The sequence below is a fragment of the Seriola aureovittata genome, chromosome 7 (assembly GCF_021018895.1).
Source record: "Seriola aureovittata isolate HTS-2021-v1 ecotype China chromosome 7, ASM2101889v1, whole genome shotgun sequence".
NCBI lineage: Eukaryota > Metazoa > Chordata > Actinopteri > Carangiformes > Carangidae > Seriola > Seriola aureovittata.
The window spans coordinates 8,105,754-8,117,574 of NC_079370.1; positions in this window are offsets into that span (position 1 = coordinate 8,105,754).

The following is an 11,821-nucleotide window of genomic DNA, read 5'->3' on the forward strand; positions in this document are numbered from 1 at the left end:
TTAATAGCAAATATTATATTTTTATACCACTACATTTATTTGACAACTACAGTAACTAGTTACATGTAAGAAAACCTGAGGTTACAAAGCATAATGCAAAGTTATGGATTAAATTACCCTTAATGATTAGTTATTATATCCAAATTGACCACTTCAAACCTCATCTTACATGTTAATTAATCAGTGATATTAATCTAATATTATGTAATAATGTAACAATGATAGGAACCAGTGTTGGAGATTGCGTGCAGAGCTTTTATTTTTAATACTTTAAGTGTTCAGAGACTTGTATTGGAGTATTTTTACTTAGTGGTATCTGAATCTGAATACCTCAGTTCAAATATGACTGGTGCAGCTGCTTTCTGTGCTTTTGGCAGAGTGAATCAGGGATCACACACGCCAATCAGCTTGCGTCGCTAGCTTGCATATACGGATGAAAGGTGATCCGTTGATGTTGAGGGGGGGATGGTGATGGTGAAGTGGAGCAGAGGGTATGGATTTGGTACCCATTGTTGGTAGGGGTTCCCATATGCCTCTCCACCTAGTCCACCCCACCCACCTCTCCCCTGCGGGACAGCCCTGCCAGGGGGTGCAGGCATGGGACAGGACACTTTGCACCGGGGGAATTAATTGGTGTGGCACCTCTTTGGTGCACATGGCCAAAGCAATTAAATAGTGGCCTTAGGCCTTCAGTTTGCTATTACTAAACCAGTAACAAAGCAGCAAATTGGACCTTCTCTCCGTACTTATGCCCACATATGAGCGCGACATGAAACAAATTCTGCATGTGTCTGCAGAAGTTGTTATATGAAGTGTGAATACAGGGAAAATGACTACAGGTATGGCAGCATCAAAGACATAAGGAAGGCGAATGATGGAGAGTGAAGATTTTAAAGACTGATTTTTTTTTAGATATCTGCTAACATTATGTTTGTATATATGTGTCCATGTGTTTCTGCATGGACATTTGAATGTACTATGTGCAGAGTAAGCAGGGTCTGGTGGCTTTCTTATCTCTCCCACTGTCTCTCCCACTCCCTGCAGCCGTCAATTAGTGAGCCCTGGTGTGCAAAGGCCTTGTGCTTTTTCACATGAGCCTTTGTTGCTTCTCTCTCCCTCTCTCTGTCTCCCCGTGTTTGAAGATTGAGAAAAGACACAAGGCAGGTTACTGTAGCTCCTCCCTGGGGTATTGGTTGCTGTCTGCCCCTCTGTAAGCCTGCCTGGGCCTGAAGCAGCAGACCAGAGAGTCCACAGAGCCTTCAAACACAGGAAGGAAGACACAGGCCTGGCCACAGAAAGCCAACCCCTGTCAGAAAGAAATGGCTGTGTCAGATACACCATCACCTCTACCAATGCAGAGAGTTGAATAGTCCCTGAAATGTGTAGTGCATTATATGAGTACATATTCTATATACATGCAGTATACAGAGGAGAAAGATAAAAAAATCTAAGGACTAAGAAAAAAATGTAGGGAGGCAGATGAGGGAAAGGGTGTGGTAGGATAGGAAGAGAGGAAAAGAGGAGCATGAGAAGCAATACAAGAAAGAAAGGGAATAGATAAAGAGAAATGGAAAGAATTACTTTTATGAAAGCAAATCAAGGGAAGAGAGCAGAAAGAGGATGAGAATTAACGAAAGGAGTTTAAAAGGAAAGCAGACAGGGGAAATAAAAAGTAGACATGGAGAACAAAGAATCTGGATGAGGAAACAACATCATATTTTTATATGTTCTTACTTTTATCTCTTTATTCAGTTTCCTTTATGCTGTCGAGGCTAAACAGCTGTTTTCCCAGCACTGCGCTTACATCAGGCAGTCTCCTCTGTATACAACAAAGGGCCCTTTCCGGTCTTGCAGTTGTCCCTAAAGCACAGTGTGCAAATTAACCTATGAAAAAATTGATGTGATTTATAAAATCCTTTGAAAGTATAGGAAATATTCCAAATCAGCTGTAACAGCTACCCTCCGTTACTCTCGATTATATATATTTTTTTTTTTATATAGTTGAAGATTTAGCTGTTTACAGCTTCTAAGGATGGGTAAAACCAAACAGAGCCAGAAAAGCACCTCTGTTAGCTGTCAATGTCACAACTGCCGAAGCGCATTTCCAGGTGCTACATTGAATAACTGACAGCTCCGTTCAGAAATTCTAGTGGTTTAGCTAATAGTGATTGTTCTATTAAATACAATTGAGCAATTTAGAAACAACCACGGAATACGCTTTTTGTGCCGAGTGCAGACAACATTTGTCTAATGAAGGCCAGATGCGTTCACCCCCCAACCACCCAGCAGCCCAGCCCCTTCAGCTCTCTACCCCAGCCCAGATCTCCAGACACTGGGCTGGAGAGAGGCGTGAAGAAGGGGCCCAGACTGCTAACCATCCATCACATCCGTCTGACCCGCCCCGCAGTGCTGAAAAGACCACGGTTATCACTCACCCCTGACACAGTCATCGACGTTTGCCCTTAAAAGCACACACACACACGCACACGAACACGCATGCACGCACACACACATAAAGACACTGAAGCGCACATATAAACACTCTACAACGTCTTTGCAGTCACTCCAAAATGTGCCGTCACCACTTGTCCTTCCTCAATTGAACTCTCATCACCATCCATCAACTCTCATCATTCACAAAATGCCAACACGCTCAACAGATGGCTCCAAACCAATAAGACCATGACAAATGCCAGGTAACTCCCAACAGGGGCCAATCACATTAGTCTGCACTCTCAACTAGGAAACAGTTATTTCCAGTCCTGGAAAACAGTTATGCAAATCTAGTGTCAGCTTCGATCTAGACTGGTGGGGACCTTTGTGCTGATCTGAGTTGGGCGTTACAATAGCTTCTATTGTCCCACTGCCTCTCAGCTTTATTACATATGTATGTGTTGATTGCTGCAAAACAACAATGCTGGTGCATGGCATTAAGCAGTAACAATAACAGTGATGCTTGGAGCTCCTACTCAGCGTTGGATGTTTATCCAACAAACCTCTGTGTTAACGCCCAGTACCCAGTGGTGTGAAATACCAGCAGAGGAGCCAGCTTGGGAATATCATGAATGGAAACTCCAGTATATTGAGTACTTTCTGGTATTGAAGAGCATTTCAGCGATTTTAACTGTTCACACCAAAAACAATAACAGATTAGGGAGGGTTGAGTGTATTTATTATTTATTTATTATCGTGAAATGATTCAGAAATCACAAGTCATCTGAATAACTTTTGGTTTTGTGCTGTATACAGAATGCTTTGTCTTGAGTCTGGACACTAAGCTTTGTATATAGACCCAGTGAGATCCATACTGTGTAGATGTGTGAAATTGATAGAACCCGTGGCACAATGAACAGATACGAGAGCGCTCCGTAGGCTCAAAGGTCACCTGGCCCACCCACGTCACTGTGGTGTAAGAAGCCTGCGTGGAATGCCAGCGGGTCGTTCTGGTCGAAAACCTTGGGTTTGTCACCCGCCTAACCCTCCAAGCATCGTGACACACCCGAGAGGGCCAAGCTATGTGCCACCCCCGCCGGCACCCTGTGGTATCAGAGACCTCCCCACCCTTGGGTCCCATTCACACAAAACCACACATGGGCGTACGCAGACAACAGCCATCTCTGATGCCCTTCTGATTCTCTCGGCTGGCATTTAGCTGGAGAAGTTAAGAGTGTGTGCGTGCACGTGTGTCAGTGTGTGTGTTTGTTTCAGCGGGGCGGGGTGCAGCAGGGAAGAGGTTGGGCTGAGGTGACAAGAGTTGTGGTGCAGATGTCCCCACAGCCAGCAGAGCCTCATGAATGGCAACTGTTGTGATGGTGACGGGGAAACGCGTTGGAGGCCTGGCCTACGCACTCCAGTCATCTGAATGGCTGGAATTCAGCATGGTCGAAAAGACAAGCTCATGCGTGCAGACGGGAAACAATGTGCCCTCTTTATTACTTTTTCTCCATCTTTCTCTCTGTCACTCTCACTCTTTCTTCTTTGACTCTTCTCATTCCCTCTCTCTAAATGTAGCTGTAATTTTCATTGTGTTGATGGTTTCATTGTGACACAAATCTTACATGGTACCTTTTAAAATTGTTGCTCAGTATTAAAACTTACTGTGCCTAACTATAAATATAAATACATGAGTAAAAACATAAATGCAAATTGATTAATTCTAAATAATACATTAAATAAAGCAACTTATTCTTCGAGGATGAGGCACAATCTATTGAAACAAAGGAACAAAGACGGATAGGAAGTCACAGTGTAATTGATTTGAAGTGGAAATGTTATGATTGATCTATTGATTAGCTCTCTGCTGTTCCAGCCCTTTTTAACAGCAGACATACAGCTTCACTCAGGGGACCATGAAGCAAGGGGCCTCAGAGGAACACACACACACATACACACACGCACAAACACCCACACCCACACCCACACACCGTAGGTCCATCTATCTACCATGTGACTTTTAGGACTATGAGACAAAGGAGAGATAGGATGAGGTGGCCTCTTCAAGCTCTGTCCTATTAAACATCTGTTCAGCCAGTCCAAGAAGCTGATGCTTGGTCAAACACATCTTAGAATTTACTCTCACATTGCAATTTCTTCAGCCAATGATATTGACAGTATCTGTGCTGAAAACACATTTTTCAGGGGAGAAATAGAAAATCTGCTGCTATCAGTTTGCTCTTTTTTTTCTTCTCAGTACATTGTCAGCAATTGATGTAAATTCAAGCACACAGAAAGACACCACCACAGATACACATAAGACATCCACAGCCAGTTTTTGACAGACTTATAACAATAATCAGTCCATAAATATGGATGTAACCTCACACACCGGCTACAAACCAAACAACAAAATAAATAAACAGCTATACTGAATTGGTGAGATAAAAAAAAAAACTCAAACACAGACACTACTCTTTCATGTATTTACATTAGATCTTAAATATTTTCAATGACTAATTACAAGTTCTGTTTGGTACCATCATACACCTACACCTTAGTTCCAACAGAGGTAAACTCAACTTCCATCTCCTTCTTTTATTAGTGACAGTGAAGTGGACAGCCAGACTACAGTGAAGTCCTTTATCCTGACTAACAAACAGATAAATCACTCAGCTCTAACCCACACACACACTCACAGGGGAACGACAGACAGTAAAAGTCTGACATGTCCAAGAGAGACCAAGAAAAGGATTCTTGTTTGAAGCAGGAAGGGGTTATTGTTCACTAGATGCCAGGGCGTGGGCATCCAGGCACAGATTAGCAACAGGGAAACATTATCTCTTTGGCACAGTTTACAAGACCCATTCTGGCCTGGCCTGGTCTAGTTTGGCCATCTAGGTACTTTATGTTCTGAGTGGCTCTTGTCTCCCATAAGAACAAAGTGAAGTCTTGTTGGAGAAACCCAGAGGGGTGAGTCCCTGCTCTCCTCCCACCTCCTCTCCTCCCTTTTATCCCCCTTCTCCTCCCCTCTGGCCCCCAGACCAACTGCGAGACTGCTGGAGTTCAAGCCTGGCCACGTGTTGGCCATTACACTCCCACAATGACCTTGGTGAGCTCAACATTTAGAGTCCCATAAAAACATTATTGTCCGACTCCTGGGATCATTTGTCCACTACCACAAAGGCTCAGAGAAAACCAAAATGTTAACCCCCCCGGGGTTTTGCGGAGGCACATATTTCAGATTCTGCCCCTTCTCCTCCTTTCTACCCATCCACCCTCCTGGTACCACATTGCACCCACACTGACGTACTTCCCAGTGGTGCCCACAGGGCACTCCTACACCAGCACATTCAGATATGAAGAAGGCTGCCTGGTCAAAACTCTGCCCCATAAAAAAGACATTTTGTGTTTTGTGCTCCCAAAGAGCAAAACCAACAATAATATCCATTCTCCTCTGCGTACATCACCATTTCAGCTTTTTCCCTCTCATTTTATTGACTTTTGGCCACAAATGTTCCTGTTTGTCATCTGTCCATCTGTCCATCCATCTATCCTTCCCTTTTCAAATGCATAACTATGGACCCATAACAGCTAGAAGTCCCTAATGGTTATTTAGTCTCTAAATACGTCCATTTCACATCGCCTGGGTGCATGTACCTGAATGGGCAAGGTCGTGCCAGCCTATTAGCCATATTAAAAACCAACCCATTATGGTAATTGGGGAGGTCTAATGCATGTACAGGTTGCTTAGCGCCCATGTATTAGCTCTGATAGATGACTCAGTGATTAGCATTGAAAGGTACATTGTAGTACATAGCTGCTGCTTGCCCCTGTGCTCGCCGTCCTCTGATCCTGTCTCTCAATGTGGTGACCTCTACTGTGGACACTTAGGCCAGTTATGCATGTCCCTGACCAAATGTTTGCTGCTGGGAATCAGAGTGACCGCTATGGACAAGGACATTCGTTATTCACTGTGACAGTGACAGAGAGTTTTAACTGAAAAAATATACTTGATTTCCTTTGACCAGCAGGACACGATTGTGGTTAAAAATGGTGGAAGGGACATGTCCTATCCTAATTACCTAACCTCACATAAATGGACTTAAGATGCGCATGTAAATGTAGATACTGTGTACAGCCTGGATTCTAATCTACTGGTACAGTACTCAAAAGTAATCAAGCAATCAAAAGTAGATTGATTATGAAATTGAAAGAAACATCTCAGCAGTGTATTCATTAAAGGCGCTATTTGTACGTTTTCTCTGCTGCCTAAAGTGGTTTCTTGCCGGGAGCAGGTGGTGGTGATTGACGAGAGCTTTGGCCATTGTTGCGTGGACAAGACAAGAGGTTACAATACGTCCTCTGAGCAGCACTACATCTTCAGGGCAGATTGGAGGCTTCAGTGAGTCGCTATTGGAAAGTGATGAGACAGGCCAGGGCTAGCTGGTTAGTGTGCTAACTTCAGTAGATCTTATAGCGGCAAGAGTTAACATCATTAACACATTTTGGATCTTTTTTTTCCCAATTGTAAAACAATCTTATTTCATTATTAAGAATGTAAATATTTCAAAATTTAAATGCAGAGAAAATCTTGAATTGACGGTGTGGGAGGAGGGTAGCAAGAACCCACAGCTACACTGACGACACTGTTAATCCTACACTACAAGTTTTTTAATCTAGAAACCCATCAGGAAAATGCTTTGCCTTGAGTATCCAAATCACATTTCATTAAATTTTACCATCTGTCCTGAACCACCGGCACCCACCCCAATCTCCATCTTACTCCCAATCCAGAGCTCCCATCCCCTGCTCTGTGAGCGGCCCTGACTGGGTCTCTCAGGGAAGGGAGCACATTCTCCTTTCATCCCCTCTTAGAGGACAAACATCAGTCCCATCTCGCCGCCCATCCATATTCATGAGCCGCTTATAAATATCTGATAGCAGCCTCGCTACAGCTGTTTAGCTAGGAGAGCAACGTAAATCGCCTCACGCACACACACACACATACACACACACACAGACACACACACAACATTTGTTCCAGGGTGTTCATGCATGTGCATGTATGCACATATGCACATGCTTAAACGTGTACTGTACCGTTTCTCTTTTTCACACACATGTACATTGGTTAGAGGCCAGATCTTGGCCCTACATCTCCCAGTGGTTCTACCTGCCTGGCCCTCTGATAGCATCACCTCATTGCAGGGCTATCGCTCTCTCTCACTCTCTCTCTCTGGCTTTAATTAAAGTGTAAGTGTGACTACAAAATGAGAGAGGAATCCTTAAGTGCCGTATACCTTCTCTGACAGGGCTCACGCTTATCAGTGCGGCGAGCGCACTGGAACCAAGAGACAGGGACTTCTCAAAGGCCTGAGTAATCGCTCAGGCCTCTCTCCCTCAACACACACATACACACACAAACGCCTCCTCAACCTGAGCATCACCCACCTCGTGACGCCTCTCTCCGTATGACGCATATGGAATACAAATGCTTCACAGTAGTTCTCATCAATTGCAGGAATTTAAATGATCTAATGAAACATACAATAAGTACAAAGAGTTTAACTAAATCAACATTCGCAACACCTCATTAAGACAAAACAAAACAACATTACAGTGTTTGAAAGGGGAATTTCAGTCATGTGGTTGTAACTATTAATGCTAATTATTCTTCTATTAGTTCCAAACAAACAAAGTTTTTTCCTGTTGCTGGAATATTTCATTTCCTATGTGCCAGAGGATTTTTCCCTGGAAAGATGTAATTGGCACCCAGGTGTATAGAACAGTGATCATAACAGCTCATAAAACTGGTAGCAGTTGTATCACTAATGTGTTACATGGAAAGGTAAAAGAAAAAAACAACGGAAAAAAAGGTTTTAATGAAAATGATGCAGAAGATTAAATTGTAAATCTCTCAGAAATTGGATTAGGCGCATTAGGTGCATATTAGAGCAGAGGGCAAAGCTGAAATCACATCTGTCAGCCCAAAAAAATAATATATATATATGTTGTTTTAAACCTAAATGTTCCACTATGGCGTTGTTAGAGAGCCTACTTCACAACGCACATTAGCTGAAGTTTGAATTAATTAATGTTTGGCCACTTGGGGGCAGTCCAACAAGCTGTAAATACAACACCAACATACTATCACCACCAAATAGTGGCCCATATACACATCCATCAGACATAGAGCAATACTAGCCTAGCATTTGTTTTGAATGTCATTGAACGCAACCTGTTGAATATACGTTCTACTTTCAAGTTCCTTTCACTGCACCAACTCCGTTAAATGTTCCACTGTGCCGTTTAGTACTGGGTAGCTCACGTACAGTGGGGTTTATTTGAGCTGCTGTATTTTCTGAAAATGGCTAAAAACAATTCCTATCCAAGTGTGAGAATGAACCAGAACTGTTGTCATTTGGAGCCATAAAACCAAAACAATGTGCTGAAAGATGCTAAGACGCCCCGTAGAGCTAAAGGAAACTGTAGACTCGGATGATAACTGACTGAGGGTTTGTCGCTATGAGTGACCCCCTTTTACATTCATTTCATCTATTGCTATTATAAGACTAATGATAAGAGCAGTTTTAAATCTTACATGTTCTTTTCTTTATTCTTAACCTCTATGTGTGATGAAAAAATTCCCTCAAATTTTTCCATGTATGAAAAGGGAGCCTTGCAGCCATTTACAATGCAGAATTCTTGACAGAGGGAAACAGAAGGGGCTTTTTTTTTCTCCCGGGGCTCCAGATTAGAATGGTGATATAAACACCTCCCTATCACTGTCTGCTAGTGGCTTCCTAATCACATCCCAGCAACTGATACTGAGGCAGAAACAGAACGTGAGAGGGAGGCACAATCTTGGACATCAAATGCCACAATCCACCACATGCTTAGTATGGCACAGATACCGCAGCAATATTCAAAGGTGACATTGCAATCAGTGGACAATACTGGCACGGGTTCCTGCACTTTCGGGGAGGTAGAAGCCCCAAACCTGCACTTCTGAGGAACTTTTCTGGTGCTTCTTTTCTTTTCTTTTGATTTTTTTTTTTTTTATTTACTGATACCTAACCGCTTCCAGTCGCTCCTCTGCTCCTCCAACTCATTAGAAACATTAGAATTGCTGATGCTGGCAAGAAAACACATTTTGCTTCGGTCTGAAGAATATCTTTGTTCTGTTTCCAATACAAATAGAAGGAGATTTAAATATTGCTCCTCTAGAGTGTGCCTGTGTGGCTGAGTGAGAGAGGGAGGCAGAGAGAGGGAGAGTTTGGGTGTAACGTATGCATCTGTGTGTTGATCCGCGATTGGTTGTGCATACGAAAGGATGAAAAATTGTGTGAGCTTGTATGTGTGTGTGTGTGTGACTGGATGTGTGTTCCCAGAGGGTATTTCTGTTTCTTGTGGGGAGTACAGTTAAAATGAACAATAGGCTGTGCTGCACTGCACCCTATGCAGACTGATACTACAGAATATCAACAAAAGGCAGACTAAAGCTTTGTAGTGAAAACTGGAATTCTGCTTTATTTTTGGAAATGGTCAAAAATACTGTGAGCTTTTAGCCGTACAGGTCTTGAATATCAATGATAACCCTAGATGAATGTCCAGTAGCTGGATTGACCAGTGGCTTTGACCTTCTAATTGGAAAAGTAACAGAACACACTGAATTTTACTGTGCTCTGCAACAGGTGCATTGGTTAGTTTTTGTAGCCTAAGTCAGAGTGATCAAAACAAAAGCACCAGGCTAAAGGCAAAAAGGGGGGGAGTAACATGAAATTACTCTTAAACAGAGGAGGAAATTCAAAAATAAGGGAGGTGAAATAAAACAGAAGAAGAAGAAGAAGAAAAAAAAGAACAAAACGGAAGTAAATAGAAGGTGGAGGATTGGAAAGAGAAAGGGGAGGGCAGGCTGAAGCTAGCTAGCTTACCTCATTAGCCATGCAGAGCATCTTGGCTCTTCTCCCACACCTCCCGGCTCATCATCGCCTGGGCCCTGGCTGCCAGCGCACCCCCACCTCCATGAACCATCCCTCTTTGCCTCATCCCTCCCTCCCCTTCCAGCCCCTATAATCACACCCGCAATCACAGCCCCTAATTAGGTTAATTAATTTGTATCAGCCCTTGTAGGGACTTGGCTGATGAGGCAGCCATAATAGCCCCCCCCCCCCGAAAAAAAAAGAAAAAGAAAAAAGAGAAAAGGGGGAATAAAGATCTGATGCAAACCCGTCTGTGACAAGACAGGACTATAAACCATGGGGTCACATTTACCTCCCCACCCCCAACCTCTCTCTCAACTATGTCTGTTCTCCCCTCTAACCCCAACGCACCCCCCCCCCCCCCCCCCCCCCCCTGCTCTTGCTCTTGTTATTCAATAGGAGTGACACCTAAAGAGTGATATATATCCCACCGTGTCACTGTGCTTCAGTGTGTCCACTGGAATGAAAACATCCTGTATAATAATAATTGAGTCTGCATCTTCCCTGTGACACACTTACTTCCATGCATATAGAAGTGTGGTGTTTTGCTTGTTTGTTTACACTTTCGCAGTCTGTGGTGGCGTTCCAAAAGTGTGTGTGTGTGTGTGTGTGTGTGTGTGGGGAGGGGGGGGGTATGGTATGATAATGATTCTCTTGGCGGTTTGTCTCTGTAGTCGTCAGAGAGACCGATCGAAGCATCACATTACAATCAGAGGCCCTCATCGCCCCTCATCAGGCCACTGACGAACAAACTCTGATTAACACCCCCATCTGATTACTGCAATCACCCAGGCTATAACCACGCACAAGCACTGTCCCCCACCAGCGCGCACACACGCATTCAAACACCTCACTGCTGAGCAGATCCGAGGGAACACGTGTACACACAAAGTGGCTCTCATCACGCATCGTCACGTCGTTACCATTAGAGAGGTAGCACACTAACAAATTGGAGAGACAGAAAAGTGCGAGGCAAGAGGAGAGTGTGTTCGAGTGAAACATAAAAGTTGACATTAAGATACTGATAATATTATGACGTGAGAAGCAGCATGGCAGGGGAGGAAACGGATGTAATGAGTAGTTTTCACACCTATGGTATCGAACGCAGGTACAATGTACAGTGTGTGTCTCGCCAGACTACTGCTCAGTTTCAAAACACACAGACACCTTCCCGTACACATGAACTGGGTGCGCTCAATTGTGATGCAAGCAGACAGATGCATAAATATACACACACACACGCGCGCGCAATCTCGGGCAGACAATGACACGGGGAGGCTGCGAGACAAGGACAGATCCGGTAGTTAAAGCGTAATGAACACGTCCCCGGGGCGCGCGCCTGGCATTCCCCTGAATGATGGACTGACAGTAATACCGGGGCAGATGGGTGCGCTCCACGCCCC